Raw genomic sequence first — 17,805 nt, 5'->3', positions numbered from 1 at the left:
ATAATAACAGAAGTTTCTGAGGTTCTCTGTAAAGTAACAGAAGACTCTTGAGGTCCTCTGTATAGTAACAGAAGGCCTCTGAGGTCATCTGTAGGTCTCTGAGGTCTTCTGTTTAGTAAGAGATGGGCTCTGAGGTCCCCTGTATAGTAACAGAAGGCTTCGGAGGTCCTCTGTAGCTCTCTGATGTCTTCCGCATAATAACAGAAGGCCCCCTGAGGTCTTCTGTATAGTAACAGAAGGCCCTTGAGCTCACCTGTATAGTAACAGAAGGCCTCCGAGGTACTCTGTATAGTAACAGAAGGCCTCTGAGCTCCTCTGTAGGTCTCTACGGTCTTCTGTATAGTAACACAGGGGCTCTGAGGTCCTCTGTATAGTAAGAGAAATCTTCGGAGGTCTTCTGTATAGTAACAGAAGGCCTCTTAGGTCCCCTGTATAGTAACAGAAGGCATCTGAGGCTTTCTGTATATTAACAGAAGGTCTCTGATGTCTTCCGTTTAATAACAAAAGGCATCTGATGTCCTCCGTATAGTAACAGAAGCCTCTGATGCCCTCTTTAAAGTAACAGAAGGCCTCTGAGGACCTCTGTAGGTCTCTGATGTCTTCCGCATAATAACAGAAGCTTCTGAGGTTCTCTGTAAAGTAACATGTCCTCTGTATAGTAACAGAAGGCCTCTGAGGTCCTCTGTAGGCCTCTGAAGTTCTCTGTAAAGTAACAGAAGGCCCTTGAGGTCCTCTGTATAGTAACAGTAGGCCTCCGAGGTCCTCTGTAGGTCTCTGAGTTCTTCTGTATAGTAAAAGAAGGGATCTGAGGTCCTCTGTATAGTAACAGAAGGCCTCTGAGGTCTTCTGTAGGTCTCTGAAGTCTTCTGTATAGTAAGAGAAGGGCTCTGAGGTCCTCTGTATAGTAACAGAAGGCTTCGGAGGTCCTCTGTAGCTCTCTGATGTCTTCCGCATAATAACAAAAGGCCCCTGAGGTCTTCTGTATAGTAACAGAAGGCCCTTGAGCTCATCTGTATAGTAACAGAAGGCTTCGAAGGTCCTCTGTATAGTAACAGAAGGTCAGAGGCCTCCTCTGTAGGTCTTCTGTATAGCAACACAAGGGCCCTGAGGTCCTCTGTATAGTGAAAGAAGGCTTCGGAGGTGCTCTGTATAGTAACAGAAGGCCTCTGAAGTCCTCTGTAGGTCTCTGATGTCTTCCGCATAATAACAGAAGGCCCCTGAGGTCTTCTGTATAGTAAAAGAAGGCCTCTGAGTTCTTACGTATAGTAAGTTCTCTGAAGACTTTTATATAAAAACAGAAAGCCTCTGAGGTCTTCTGTGGAGTAACAGAATTCTCTGTGGTCATTTTTATAGCAACAAAATGTCTCTGTGTTCTTCTCTAGGGCAACAGTAGGCCTCTTTGGTCTTCTGTATAACACAAGAAGGCCCCTCTATAGCTATAGAAGGTCTCTGACGTCTTTTGTGTAGCAACTGGGGATTTCTGACGATTTTGAAAATTTTCATCCACGTTTTTTGTATATTTTGGTATATAACTGCCGAGTAATTGAGATTTTCGATCCAACTCTCAGATAAAAATTGTAGACAAGACAATGTGGATAAAAAACTTCAAACTCAATTTTCACCGTAGACATATAGTCTAGTGGACTTTTTTGTTCAGTACAATCCCAGGAATCAGAAAAGCGAAGGTCCCAATAGGTTGTTTTTCCCTTTGTACAAATCGCCCCGACTTATCCTGGATGTCGTCCTTTTAGCAGCAGAAGGCCTCTGAGGTCGTTCGTATAGCAATAGAAGACACTGGTGGTCTTCCGTATAGCAACAGAAAGCCTCGAAAGTATTTTTTTACAACAACAGAAGACTACTGAGGTATTCCGAACACCCTCTGTAGATCAGCAGAAGGGCTTGAGTTTAATAACAAAAGGTTTTGAGGTCTTCTGCAACAAAACGTATTCTGCCTAATATCTGAAAACTCTGGAAGTCTTCTATATAATAACAGAAGGCTCGGAAGTTTTCGGAATAGCAGCAAAGCGTCTCGTGGCATGTCTGTATGGCATAGAAGTTCTCTGGACTCTTCTGTACACCAACAGAAGGCCTATGGAGGGTTTCTGTATAATAACGAAGGCTTTTAAGTCTTCTGTATAGCAGCAAAGCGGCTCTTAGTTCGTCTGGAGTCTTCTGTACTCCAACGGAATAGACCTTCCGTTCTGTATAATACAAGAAGACTTTAAAGTTTTCTGTATAGCAACAGAAAGTTCTGCAGGTGTTCTCTTTAGAAAGAAGAGGCCTCTGAGATATTCTGTATGACAACAAATGGTCTCTGAAGCCTTCTTCGTAAAAACTGAAGGCTCTGGAGGTATGCTGTACAAAAATACACGTCTCTGAGATTTTCTGTGTAGCAACAAAATGCCTTTGCGGGTATCTATGAGATGTCGGGATCTCAAAGGTCTAATCCTTCATGTATACGACAATTCCTTCACGACTTCATTTTAACATTAAAATATATTTTAAATGTTTTTTAACTTATCTTTAGGAATCATCCCACATTGCAACAATTTTCCTCTGACCCTTTGGCCTGAATGTTATTTTAATAAATCAAGCTATATTTCTCCTTCGATAGTTACTTAACCCCATAACATTTGACACCCCTTTAATTTTTTATTACTCTTCTTCTCCTTCTTCTACGGCCTCTTGAAAACCAACTGTAACATAAGCAGGGTAGACTATTATAAGTTGACATGTCAGTCGAATACAATTTGCTTCTCAGACTCAGACTTGTAGAAAATACGAAAATTCAGATCTTTTGTTTTACGAGACGAGACACTGTAGACATCAATTGAAATTGTTTTTGTGTAGCAGTCAAGCAGCCAGCCAGCAGGTCTTTTCATTGGAGGCTCCGGAGAATTTTAAGGCCGTTTGTCTCTACTAGGATTTATAATAAGGACACACAGCAAGAATAAAAAAACAACAACGAAAAGAGGAGCAAAAATAAAGGAAAACGAAGAAGAAATAAACATCTAGAAACATAAAGAAATATACAGTAGCACAAAATTATCATCTCGTTTATCATAATGCCCGGAGTGGCATAGCAAGCAGTACCACCCATACTTCTTCTTCCGCCTAGCATTAGAGTAGCCAACCAGTTACTCAGTCATTTGCACCCAGAAATGCTAAAAGGCATTTTTAGCAAACGGCGAGATAGACAGCACGACAGCCAAGCGGAGAGACTAACTAACGTATTCAATGTCGTTTGTTAAAGTTAGTCGTCAATGGCATCCTTGTTTGCTTCATCGTCGTCGGCTGATGCTGCTGCTTTTCAATATAAGGCAAATGGTGTTTGGCAAAATGTTAATAATGTCGATGTTGAAAATAATAGTAACCTTCTGGTCTGTGATATAAACACAGGGTAACTCCAGTCCCGCTATTCCTCCCTCTGTCAACACTATAGTTCACGACCGCCTCTAACAAACACCATGCCGACAATTTACTTCAAAAGACAATGCAATATCTCATCAACAGCATGGAAACAATTCCAACTGTTGTTGTTGTAGTCTTGCAAACATCATCAACTGCAACAACAATGATAAAAGCAATAATAATATTGACTAGGAGATGGAGGTGGAGGACAACATCAAAGAGTGTAAACTTTCCTTGTAACCAAATATACTCATCAAATGAACACACACACACATACTCACCCAAACAATTTTATGTATTCTAAATACTTATATTCAGACAGTAGGTACACACTACTAAGGAAAAAAATGGGAAAATTTAATATCTGAGATAGTAAGGTGATGGAAAATGGGAGGGTACTTCGAATCTTCATTGCAACAAAAACACAATGGCATTTTATTAAACTATGAAAATTGCAATAACCAATGATTCAAAGAAGCCGAAGCAGTAGAGGAAGAGGCCATTAAACAAATGCTAATTTTTATATTGTGTAGGCTCCTCAGGATACATCATTATTTTTATCTTTGTGCAGATTTTAGATGCGATGGATGCTGATGACTTTAATGTAAACATGAGTTTGTCTTGCATATTTTTACGTTTTACTATAGAAAGGTGCATACTTTTAGGTGTAATTATAAAGTGAGCGTTTCCATTAACACACGGCTTTCACTTCGTCCCCAAAAACTCCAGAAGGAAAGCGTGTGTTATTTATTATACAGAGGTCTACAGTGGCAGTTGGGAATCCTACAGTGGCAGTTGGGAATCCGCCTTCTGCTGTTAGACAGAAGACCTCTGAGGCTTTCTGTTGTTATACAGAAGACCTCTGAGGACTTCTGTTGCTATACGGAAGACCTCTGCGGACTTCTGTTGCTATACAGAAAGCCTCTGAGGACGTCTGTTGTTATACAGAAGACCTCTGAGGCCTTCTTTTGTTGAACGGAAGACCTATGAGGGCTTCTGTTGTTATACAGAAGACCTCTGAGGCCTTCTGTTGTTATACAGAAGACCTCTGAGGCCTTTTGTTGTTATACAGAAGACCTCTGAGGACTTCTCTTGCTATACGGAAGACCTCTGAGGCCTTCTGTTGTTATACAGAAGACCTCTGAGGCCTTCTGTTGTTACACAGAAGACCTCTAAGGCCTTCTGTTGTTATACAGAAGACCTCTGAGGACTTCTGTTGCTATACGGAAGACCTCTGAGGCCTTTTGTTGTTATACAGAGGACCTCTGTTGTTATACAGAAGACCTCTAAGGACTTCTGTTGCTATACAGAAGACCTCTGAGGACTTCTGTTACTATACAGAAGACCTCTGAGGCCTTCCGTTGTTATACAGAAAACCTCTGAGGCCTTCTGTTGTAATACAGAAGACCTCAGACCTCTGTTTTTATACCGAAGACCTCTGTTGTTATACAGAAGACCTCTGAGGCCTTCTGTTGTTATACAGAAGACCTCTGAGGACTTCTTTTGCTATACGGAAGACCTCTGAGGCCTTCTGTTGTTATACAGAAGACCTCTGACCTCTGTTGTTATACAGAAGATCTCTAAGGACTTCTGTTGCTATACAGAAGACCTCTGAGGACTTCTGTTACTATACAGAAGACCTCTGAGGCCTTCCGTTGTTATACAGAAAACCTCTGAGGCCTTCTGTTGTAATACAGAAGACCTCTGACCTCTGTTTTTATACCGAAGACCTCTGTTGTTATACAGAAGACCTCTGAGGACTTCTGTTGCTAAACAGAAGAACTCTGAAGACTTCTGTTGCTAAACAGAAGATCTCTGAGGCCTCCTGTTGTTATACAGAAGACCTCTGAGGACTTCGGTTGCTATACAAAAGACCTCTGAGGTCTTCTGTTGTTATACAGAAGACCTCTGAGGCCTTCTGCTGTTATACGGAAGACCTCTGATGCCTTCTGTTGTTATACAGAAGACATCTGAGGCCTTCTGTTGCTATACAAAAGACCTCTAAGGCCTTCTGTTGTTATACAGAAGACCTCTGAGGCCTTCTGTTGTTATACAGAAGACCTCTGAGGCCTTCTGTTGCTATACAGAAGACCTCTGAGGCCTTCTGTTGTTATACAGAAGACTTCTGAGGACTTCTCTTGCTATACGGAAGACCTCTGAGGCCTTTTGTTGTTATACAGAAGACCTCTGAGGCCTTCTGTTGTTATACAGAAGACCTCTGAGGACTTCTGTTGTTATACAGAAGACTTCTGAAGACTTCTGTTGTTATACAGAAGACCTCTGAGGCCTTCTGTTGTTATACAGAAGACCTCTGAGGCCTTCTGTTGTTATACAGAAGACCTCTGAGGCCTTCTGTTGTTATACAGAAGACCTCTGAGGACTTCTGTTGCCATACGGAAGACCTCTGAGGCCTTCTGTTGTTATAGAGAAGACCTCTGAGGACTTCTGTTGCTATACGGAAGACCTCTGAGGCCTTCTGTTGTTATACAGAAGACTTCTGAGGACTGTTGCTATACAGAAGACCTCTGAGGACTTCTGTTACTATACAGAAGACCTCTGAGGCCTTCCGTTGTTATACAGAAAACCTCTGAGGCCTTCTGTTGTAATACAGAAGACCTCTGACCTCTGTTTTTATACCGAAGACCTCTGTTGTTATACAGAAGACCTCTGAGGACTTCTGTTGCTAAACAGAAGAACTCTGAAGACTTCTGTTGCTAAACAGAAGATCTCTGAGGCCTCCTGTTGTTATACAGAAGACCTCTGAGGACTTCGGTTGCTATACAAAAGACCTCTGAGGTCTTCTGTTGTTATACAGAAGACCTCTGAGGCCTTCTGCTGTTATACGGAAGACCTCTGATGCCTTCTGTTGTTATACAGAAGACATCTGAGGCCTTCTGTTGTTATACAGAAGACCTCTGAGGACTTCTGTTGTTATACAGAAGACTTCTGAAGACTTCTGTTGTTATACAGAAGACCTCTGAGGCCTTCTGTTGTTATACAGAAGACCTCTGAGGCCTTCTGTTGTTATACAGAAGACCTCTGAGGCCTTCTGTTGTTATACAGAAGACCTCTGAGGACTTCTGTTGCCATACGGAAGACCTCTGAGGCCTTCTGTTGTTATAGAGAAGACCTCTGAGGACTTCTGTTGCTATACGGAAGACCTCTGAGGCCTTCTGTTGTTATACAGAAGACTTCTGAGGACTTCTCTTGCTATACGGAAGACCTCTGAGGACTTCTGTTGCTATACAAAAGACATCTGAGGCCTTCTGTTGTTATACAGAAGACCTCTGAGGCCTTCTGTTGTTATACAGAAGACCTCTGAGGACTTCTGTTGCTATACGGAAGACCTCTGAGGCCTTCTGTTGTTATACAGAAGACTTCTGAGGACTTCTCTTGCTATACGGAAGACCTCTGAGGACTTCTGTTGCTATACAAAAGACATCTGAGGCCTTCTGTTGTTATACAGAAGACCTCTGAGGCCTTCTGTTGTTATACAGAAGACCTCAGAGGCCTTCTGTTGTTATACAGAAGACTTATGAGGACTTCTCTTGCTATACGGAAGACCTCTGAGGCGTTTTGTTGTTATACAGAAGACCTCTGAGGCCTTCTGTTGTTATACAGAAGACCTCTGATGACTTCTGTTGCTATACGGAAGACCTCTGAGGCCTTCTGTTGTTATACAAAAGACTTCTGAGGTCTTCTGTTGTTATACAGAAGACCTCTGAGGCCTTCTGCTGTTATACGGAAGACCTCTGATGCCTTCTGTTGTTATACAGAAGACATCCGAGGCCTTCTGTTGCTATACAAAAGACCTCTGAGGTCTTCTGTTGTTATACAGAAGACCTCTGAGGCCTTTGGTTGTTATACAGAAGACCTCTGAAGACCTCTTCTGTTGTTATACAGAAGACCTCTGAGGCCTTTGGTTGTTATACAGAAGACCTCTGAGGACTTCTGTTGCTATACAAAAGACATCTGAGGCCTTCTGTTGTTATACAGAAGACCTCTGAGGCCTTCTGTTGTTATACAGAAGACCTCAGAGGCCTTCTGTTGTTATACAGAAGACTTATGAGGACTTCTCTTGCTATACGGAAGACCTCTGAGGCGTTTTGTTGTTATACAGAAGACCTCTGAGGCCTTCTGTTGTTATACAGAAGACCTCTGATGACTTCTGTTGCTATACGGAAGACCTCTGAGGCCTTCTGTTGTTATACAAAAGACTTCTGAGGTCTTCTGTTGTTATACAGAAGACCTCTGAGGCCTTCTGCTGTTATACGGAAGACCTCTGATGCCTTCTGTTGTTATACAGAAGACATCCGAGGCCTTCTGTTGCTATACAAAAGACCTCTGAGGACTTCTGTTGTTATACAGAAGACCTCTGAGGCCTTTGGTTGTTATACAGAAGACCTCTGAAGACCTCTTCTGTTGTTATACAGAAGACCTCTGAGGCCTTTGGTTGTTATACAGAAGACCTCTGAGGACTTCTGTTGCTATACAAAAGACATCTGAGGCCTTCTGTTGTTATACAGAAGACCTCTGAGGCCTTCTGTTGTTATACAGAAGACCTCTGAGGCCTTCTGTTGTTATACAGAAGACTTCTGAGGACTTCTCTTGCTATACAGAAGACCTCTGAGGACTTCTGTTACTATACAGAAGACCTCTGAGGCCTTCCGTTGTTATACAGAAAACCTCTGAGGCCTTCTGTTGTAATACAGAAGACCTCTGTTGTTATACAGAAGACCTCTGAGGACTTCTCTTGCTAAACAGAAGACCTCTGAGGCCTTCGGTTGTTATACAGAAGACCTCTGAGGACTTCTGTTGCTATACGGAAGACATCTGAGGCCTTTTGTTGTTATACAGAAGACCTCTGACCTCTGTTGGTATACAGAAGACTTCTAAGGTCTTCTGTTGTTATACAGAAGACCTCTGAGGCCTTCTTTTGTTATACAGAAGACCTCTGAGGTCTTCCCGACTTCGGCTGTGGCATGAGTCTGGGATTCGTACTGATGGGACATGGCTCTCTAAATGCATTTTTGCATGCAAGAGGCCTGTCCGGCACAGAATTAAGTTGGTGTGGTATGACTGAAGACTGGCGGCATATACTGACGGAATGCCGGTACTATGATGACATTAGAGATTTAATCAATATGGGTATCACGTATGGAGGGGCGGGCTGGGATTTCAGTTGGGCACTTGAAGACAGGCGGACCTTTAGTTGTTTAAGTAGGTTTGCACAAGAAGTGTTTGTTAGGAGAATGACTAGACTTAGTGGAGGTAATTCCGCCACATAGTAATCTCCACAGTTGGGCGTGACGGTGTTGGAGGGGGAGAGTTGGTGTGGTGCGGCGTCGGCTCCTGGTGTGTATGTCGTGCCGGTCATCCGTGAGGTTGGATGGGCTCAATGGCCATCTATCGTTCGATAGATGGGCTCAATGGCCATCTATCGTTCGATAGATGGGCTCAATCGCCATCTATCGTTCGATAGATGGGCTCAATGGCCATCTATCGTTCGATAGATGGGCTCAATCGCCATCTATCGTTCGATAGATGGGCTCAATGGCCATCTATCGTTCGATAGATGGGCTCAATGGCCATCTATCGTTCGATAGATGGGCTCAATGGCCATCTATCGTTCGATAGATGGGCTCAATGGCCATCTATCGTTCGATAGATGGGCTCAATGGCCATCTATCGTTCGATAGATGGGCTCAATGGCCATCTATCGTTCGATAGATGGGCTCAATGGCCATCTATCGTTCGATAGATGGGCTCAATGGCCATCTATCGTTCGATAGATGGGCTCAATGGCCATCTATCGTTCGATAGATGGGCTCAATGGCCATCTATCGTTCGATAGATGGGCTCAATGGCCATCTATCGTTCGATAGATGGGCTCAATGGCCATCTATCGTTCGATAGATGGGCTCAATGGCCATCTATCGTTCGATAGATGGGCTCAATGGCCATCTATCGTTCGATAGATGGGCTCAATGGCCATCTATCGTTCGATAGATGGGCTCAATGGCCATCTATCGTTCGATAGATGGGCTCAATGGCCATCTATCGTTCGATAGATGGGCTCAATGGCCATCTATCGTTCGATAGATGGGCTCAATGGCCATCTATCGTTCGATAGATGGGCTCAATGGCCATCTATCGTTCGATAGATGGGCTCAATGGCCATCTATCGTTCGATAGATGGGCTCAATGGCCATCTATCGTTCGATAGATGGGCTCAATGGCCATCTATCGTTCGATAGATGGGCTCAATGGCCATATATCTTTCGATAGATGGGCTCAATGGCCATCTATCGTTCGATAGATGGGCTCAATGGCCATCTATCGTTCGATAGATGGGCTCAATGGCCATCTATCGTTCGATAGATGGGCTCAATGGCCATCTATCGTTCGATAGATGGGCTCAATGGCCATCTATCGTTCGATAGATGGGCTCAATGGCCATCTATCGTTCGATAGATGGGCTCAATGGCCATATATCATTCGATAGATGGGCTCAATGGCCATCTGTCGTTCGATAGATGGGCTCAATGGCCATCTATCGTTCGATAGATTGGCTCAATGGCCATCTATCGTTCGATAGATTGGCTCAATGGCCATCTATCGTTCGATAGATTGGCTCAATGGCCATCTATCGTTCGATAGATTGGCTCAATGGCCATCTATCGTTCGATAGATTGGCTCAATGGCCATCTATCGTTCGATAGATGGGCTCAATGGCCATCTATCGTTCGATAGATGGGCTCAATGGCCATCTGTCGTTCGATAGATGGGCTCAATGGCCATCTGTCGTTCGATAGATGGGCTCAATGGCCATCTATCGTTCGATAGATGGGCTTCGTTCGATAGATGGGCTCAATGGCCATCTATCGTTCGATAGATGGGCTCAATGGCCATCTATCGTTCGATAGATGGGCTCAATGGCCATCTATCGTTCGATAGATGGGCTCAATGGCCATCTATCGTTCGATAGATGGGCTCAATGGCCATCTATCGTTCGATAGATGGGCTCAATGGCCATCTATCGTTCGATAGATGGGCTCAATGGCCATCTATCGTTCGATAGATGGGCTCAATGGCCATCTATCGTTCGATAGATGGGCTCAATGGCCATCTATCGTTCGATAGATGGGCTCAATGGCCATCTATCGTTCGATAGATGGGCTCAATGGTCATCTATCGTTCGATAGATGGGCTCAATGGCCATCTATCGTTCGATAGATGGGCTCAATGGCCATCTATCGTTCGATAGATGGGCTCAATGGCCATCTATCGTTCGATAGATGGGCTCAATGGCCATCTATCGTTCGATAGATGGGCTCAATGGCCATCTATCGTTCGATAGATGGGCTCAATGGCCATCTATCGTTCGATAGATGGGCTCAATGGCCATCTATCGTTCGATAGATGGGCTCAATGGCCATCTATCGTTCGATAGATGGGCTCAATGGCCATCTATCGTTCGATAGATGGGCTCAATGGCCATCTATCGTTCGATAGATGGGCTCAATGGCCATCTATCGTTCGATAGATGGGCTCAATGGCCATCTATCGTTCGATAGATGGGCTCAATGGCCATCTATCGTTCGATAGATGGGCTCAATGGCCATCTATCGTTCGATAGATGGGCTCAATGGCCATCTATCGTTCGATAGATGGGCTCAATGGCCATCTATCGTTCGATAGATGGGCTCAATGGCCATCTATCGTTCGATAGATGGGCTCAATGGCCATCTATCGTTCGATAGATGGGCTCAATGGCCATCTATCGTTCGATAGATGGGCTCAATGGCCATCTATCGTTCGATAGATGGGCTCAATGGCCATCTATCGTTCGATAGATGGGCTCAATGGCCATCTATCGTTCGATAGATGGGCTCAATGGCCATCTATCGTTCGATAGATGGGCTCAATGGCCATCTATCGTTCGATAGATGGGCTCAATGGCCATATATCTTTCGATAGATGGGCTCAATGGCCATCTATCGTTCGATAGATGGGCTCAATGGCCATATATCTTTCGATAGATGGGCTCAATGGCCATCTATCGTTCGATAGATGGGCTCAATGGCCATCTATCGTTCGATAGATGGGCTCAATGGCCATCTATCGTTCGATAGATGGGCTCAATGGCCATCTATCGTTCGATAGATGGGCTCAATGGCCATATATCATTCGATAGATGGGCTCAATGGCCATCTGTCGTTCGATAGATGGGCTCAATGGCCATCTATCGTTCGATAGATTGGCTCAATGGCCATCTATCGTTCGATAGATTGGCTCAATGGCCATCTATCGTTCGATAGATTGGCTCAATGGCCATCTATCGTTCGATAGATTGGCTCAATGGCCATCTATCGTTCGATAGATTGGCTCAATGGCCATCTATCGTTCGATAGATTGGCTCAATGGCCATCTATCGTTCGATAGATGGGCTCAATGGCCATCTATCGTTCGATAGATGGGCTCAATGGCCATCTGTCGTTCGATAGATGGGCTCAATGGCCATCTATCGTTCGATAGATGGGCTTCGTTCGATATATGGGCTCAATGGCCATCTATCGTTCGATAGATGGGCTCAATGGCCATCTATCGTTCGATAGATGGGCTCAATGGCCATCTATCGTTCGATAGATGGGCTCAATGGCCATCTATCGTTCGATAGATGGGCTCAATGGCCATCTATCGTTCGATAGATGGGCTCAATGGCCATCTATCGTTCGATAGATGGGCTCAATGGCCATCTATCGTTCGATAGATGGGCTCAATGGCCATCTATCGTTCGATAGATGGGCTCAATGGCCATCTATCGTTCGATAGATGGGCTCAATGGCCATCTATCGTTCGATAGATGGGCTCAATGGCCATCTATCGTTCGATAGATGGGCTCAATGGCCATCTATCGTTCGATAGATGGGCTCAATGGCCATCTATCGTTCGATAGATGGGCTCAATGGCCATCTATCGTTCGATAGATGGGCTCAATGGCCATCTATCGTTCGATAGATGGGCTCAATGGCCATCTATCGTTCGATAGATGGGCTCAATGGCCATCTATCGTTCGATAGATGGGCTCAATGGTCATCTATCGTTCGATAGATGGGCTCAATGGCCATCTATCGTTCGATAGATGGGCTCAATGGCCATCTATCGTTCGATAGATGGGCTCAATGGCCATCTATCGTTCGATAGATGGGCTCAATGGCCATCTATCGTTCGATAGATGGGCTCAATGGCCATCTATCGTTCGATAGATGGACTCAATGGCCATCTATCGTTCGATAGATGGGCTCAATGGCCATCTATCGTTCGATAGATGGGCTCAATGGTCATGTAGTCACCCTGTTGGTTAGGCCGCATGGCAGGTACCCGCATTAAACACCACGACGCATGTACAGAAGACCTTGTAGGCTTTCTGTTATTAACAGGGGATCGAACATTTTGAGAATGGAATTTTTTTAAATGCTAAAAGGAAATACATTTATTTTCCTCTTCCTAATTGTAGCTTATTGGGAAGAAGTTTCCTTCCGCTGAACAGTATGCATACATATTTAAATCAACATTTGTAAGTATTTAAGTTTTTCGTTTCATATTTAAAGATTAAACTTATTTTTTCACTTTGCATTTAGAAATGGCAGAGTGAGAGATGGAAGACACTTGACGCTATGTCTATGTGTCTTTGTTGGCCTCTCTATTGGGAGTTCAAAGTTAAACTTAAATAAAAATAAAATAAAAACTGGGGAATAACTTAAAAAACAAAAACGAAAAAGTTTTTCCGCCTCTTTGTGCTGCCTCATATTTTCATTATTTGTTTTTAAATGTTATGCATTCCGCCTGTTGGTTGGGTAGACGCCGACGACGACCATCATCCACACCATATCAACGTCATTGCTATACTCCCTTGTATCTACTGCTGTAGTTTGTTGTTGTAGTTTTGGCATTCAGTCAGTCATTCATTCATTCACTCAGTCACTCGCTCGTTCATTCGTTCCTTCATTCATTCACTCTTTCAGACAGCCTTCAAAACTCTGCCAACTAAACACAATCCATTGCTCCTCATCACTTGCTTGTCTAGCAGCAGCAAACATTTGACGTTATTGTTTTTATAATATTAAGGATTTTTGCATGACTATGCACAGCCAAAAGGATAAGGAGCTGGAATCGGAGCAGCAGCTGGCTGGCTGGCTGTAGAGGGGCATGGGGATAAACATTTTAAATACATATAAGCACTGCATGACTGTTTCTAGTCGGTGAAAATGTATTTCCTTATTGTTGCTGCTTTGACTCTTCGTTGGAACTTCCTTCCCCTAAATTTTCTACGGTAACATATTACGACGGCTTGTGCTTGTGGTTGTTGTTGTTTGGCCCCTAGGAGCAAAGTTTAGTGCAAAGAGTATGTTCAACAGTTCATAAAGTTAATTTTACCGCAGAAATTATGTTAAAACGATATACACGAAGCTGACGCTGCTAACATTACCTCAACGGCGATGATGACAAGGGGGAAGGTACAAGTTGTAGCCCTTCTAACTTTCATCACATGCAACATTTATTTCAAGACACTATGGCGTCATCGTTCATATGTTCCATGTAAAAGAAGAAGAAGAAAAGTGATGGGGAAAAGGGAGCGGAATTTGAAGCTTCTTGGCAGCATTTTGTTTTTATTGTCTATCTGGTTGTTTGTCAGTCTTTCGTTCTTTTGGCCTATCTAGCTCCTCTGCTCTACTCCGCATGTTATGGGAAGTAACACAGATGTTTAGGGAAATATTAAAGTTAATGGTTGTTGTGATAGTTAAATATATAGTACGCCGAGGCATGGCAAGGCAAAAACTTGGTTGGTGGCGGAAAACTAAACGATGGCAAATAATAATATACTCCGACAACTGGGAGCGAGGCTAAAACGACGTTGTCTTCGTCAACATTGACGTGAATGTCTGTCATCATGTATGTGTAATTAGAATAAAGTTTGCATTTTCTATTTCCTTAGTTGCAAAGAAACATTAACGGCAATTTTTGTTTTCTTCTTTCTGCTCTTCTTCTTCTACAACTTCGGCTGTAATGCTCCCCGGGCTTCTTGGAGTAAATAAAAATTACATATATTTTTATTTGAGAATCTCACTTCCTCATCTGCTGCTCTATAAAAGGTAATAAAAATAAATAAAATTTATTGCATAAATTCAGGCGCATATTAAATGTTAGGGTAAATGTTGAGTATGTCTGTTGCATACTTTTAGGAGCTGTAGTGTAAATATGAATACACTTAAAACTTAATGACCGGAAATAAAATTAATTTCAAATCTGTTGAAGGAGATGCACATGATTTGTATGCATTTATTCAGGGTCATTAGATTGTTATGCGATAAAGTTTTGGTTTCCTTTTTTTTGATGTGCTGAGGAGGAAGATAATTCACAAAATGTCTGATAAAATCGACTGTAAGATACAAACGTTGATCAGAAACATCAAACTATGTGATATAACAGCAGCTTCTGAAGTCTTCTGAATATAGCCAGATAACAAAGGAAGTCGTCAGAAGGTATCAAGAGCCTTATATAAGTCCTTGAGGTCTTCTGTGTTTGTTTCTGAATAATAATAGATAACTCAGAAACCCTGTATAGAATAACAGAGAACCTCGCAGGTCTTCTGTACAAAAACAGAAGCTGTATGAGGCCTTCTTTTGTATAGCAAGGGGCCTATAAGATTCTCTGCATAGCGGCAAAAGGACTCTCAGCGTCTGTACAATAAGAGAAGGCATCATAGGAATTTTGTACAGAAGGCATCAGAGATCCTGTGTATAAAACAGAATGTATCTCATGCCTTGTGAACAATAACATATATCCTCTGGGGTAATCTGCATAATAACAGATATCGTTGGAAGTATTCTGTACAACAACAGAAGCATCTGAATTTATTCTTTGTATTTTAAATAACTTGTCAAAATAAGGCCTCCATGCCGACTAACCTCACGAAGTCTTCAGTGGCCTATATAATACCTCAAGAGCTTTTGTTGCCTTAGGAAGACTGCAAGAGGTTTCTGTTGCCTATAGAGAACCTCAAGAGGTCTTCTGTTAGCTACAGAAGACATCAGTAGGTATTTTTATTGCTTACGAAAGACTTCAAAAAAATTCTGTTGCTAGACTTAAAGTGGTTTTCTGTTGCCTATAGAGACCTCAAGAAGTCTTCCATTGGCCATAGAAGGCATTAAGAAGTCTTCTTTTGCCTACAAAATCTTCTCTTGCCTATTGTAGACCTCAGGAGATATTCTGCTATGCATGGAGGACCGCAAAGCCTTCTGTTGCCTATAGAGAAACTCAAGAAGTCTTCTGTTTCCTATAAAAATCTTCAACAGATAATCTGTTGCCTAAAAACGACCTCAAGAGGTCCTCTGTTGCTTATATAGAACCTCAAAAGGTCTTCCGTTGACTATAGAAGAAGTTGGAAGGTCTTCTGTTGCCTACAGTGGGCATAAGGAGATTTTCTGTTGTCTTAAAAAGACTTCAATAGGTTTTCTGTTGCCTATGCGATACCTCAATAGGTTTCTCGTCGCCTATAGAGAACCTTAAAAAGTCTGCTGTTGTGTATAGACGAACTCCAGAAGTCTTCTGTTGGCTATAGATGACATCAAAAGCTCTACTTTTGCAAATGGAAGTCCCCAAGAGGCCTATATTGGAGGTTATTGTAGCCAATAAGGGACTTTAAGTGGTTTTATGTTGCCTATAGAGGCCACAAAAAGTCTTCCCTTGGCTATAGAGGACATCAAGAGATCTTCAGTTGCATACAAAAGACTTCCATAACATTTCTGTTGGCTATAGTGGACATCAAGAGATCTTCTTTTGACCACAGAGGTCATCTTTGCCTATAGATGACTTCAAGAAGTCTTCAGTTTTCTATGGAAGACTTCTGTTTTTATAGATTACTCCAAGTTATATTCTGCTGCCTGTAGAGGACCTCAAAAGTTATTCTGTTGCCTATAGAGGAAGTCAGGAGGTCTTCAGTTGCCTAAAGACGACTTCAAGAAGTCTTCAGTTTCCTTTAGAAGACTTATGTTTCTATAGATTACTCCAAGTTATTTTCTGCTACCTATAGAGGACATTAAAAGGTCTTCTGTTGCCCTATTGAAGTCAGTGGGTCCTCAGTTGTCTTTCGTTGGCTGTAGATGACATCAAGAGGCCTTCTGTTGCCTACACAAGACTTCCAGAAATCTTCTGTTGGCTATAGTGGACCTCAAGAAATCTTCTATTGCCCATAGAGGTCCTCTGTTGCCTCTATAGGCAACAGAGGACCTCTATGGGCAATAGAAGATTTCTTGAGGTCCACTTCAGGAGGTATTCAGTTGCCTATAGACGAGTTCAAGAAGTCTTCAGTTTCCTTTAGAAGACTTCTGTTTCTATAGATTACTCCAAGTTATTTTTTGCTGCCTATAGAGCACCTCAAAACGTCTTCTGTTGCCTATAGAGGAAGTCAGGAGGTCATCAGTTGTCTTCCGTTGGCTGTAGATGGCATCAAGAAGTTTTCTGTTGCCCATAAAAGACTTCCAGAAATCTTCTGTTGGTTATAGTGGACCTCAAGAGAGCTTCTGTTGCCCATAGAGGTCATCTGTTGCCTATAGAGAAATTCAGGAGGTCTTCAGTTGCCTATAGACGACTTCAAGAAGTCTTCAGTCTTCTTAAGAAGACTTCTGTTTCTAGAGATTACTCCAAGTTATTTTCTGCTGTCCATTGAGGACCTCAAAAGGTCTTATGTTGCCTACAGAGGAAGTCAGGAGCTCCAGAGTGGTCTATAGAGGACCTCAAGTTGTTCTGTTGCCTAAGGAGATTTTATGTTGTCAATATAGGCCTTTTGTTGCCTATGGAATACCTCAAGAGGTATTCTGTCGCTTATAGGGGACCTCAAGAGGTCTCCTCCTGTTAATGGATGATCTCAAGAGGCCTGCAATTGCCTATAGGAGAACTCGAAAGGTGTTCGGTTACCTATAGAGGACCTCCGGAAGCCTTCTGTTACTTATTGAGGACTTCAAGACATTTTCTGTTGCCTATAGAAGCCCTTTTAGGTCTTCTGTTTCCTATAGAGGAGCAGAATTGGCCTTCTGTTGGCTATAGAAGACCTTTTAAGGTCTTCTGTTTCCTATAGATGAGCAGAATTGGACTTCAGTTGCCTATGGAACACCTCAAGAGGTATTCTGTTGTCTATAGAAATCATAAGTGGCCTTATGTTGCCCATAGAGGATCTCAAGGGACCTTCTGTTGGCTGTCGAAGACCTCAAGATTTATATTGTGTACATAAGACCTTAAGATATCTTCCGTTGCCTATGGAGGACATCACGAGGTCATCTGTTGCCTATAGCGGAAGTCAGGAGGTCTTCAGTTGTCTATATAGGACCTGAA

At 42.8% G+C, this 17,805-nt stretch overlaps 1 protein-coding gene across 4 annotated transcripts in view; it reads right to left on the bottom strand.

The window, feature by feature from the left end:
* fz2 (frizzled 2) overlaps positions 1–17,805 on the bottom strand; it is a 604,999-nt gene that overhangs the window by 411,220 nt on the left and 175,974 nt on the right. The window lies entirely within an intron of this gene.

This window comes from Musca autumnalis, unplaced genomic scaffold (genome assembly GCF_047663935.1).
Source record: "Musca autumnalis isolate F117 unplaced genomic scaffold, ASM4766393v1 scaffold_4, whole genome shotgun sequence".
Lineage (NCBI taxonomy): Eukaryota > Metazoa > Arthropoda > Insecta > Diptera > Muscidae > Musca > Musca autumnalis.
Note: the sequence above shows the minus strand (reverse complement) of the source record. Positions and strands in the feature narration are given on the sequence as shown.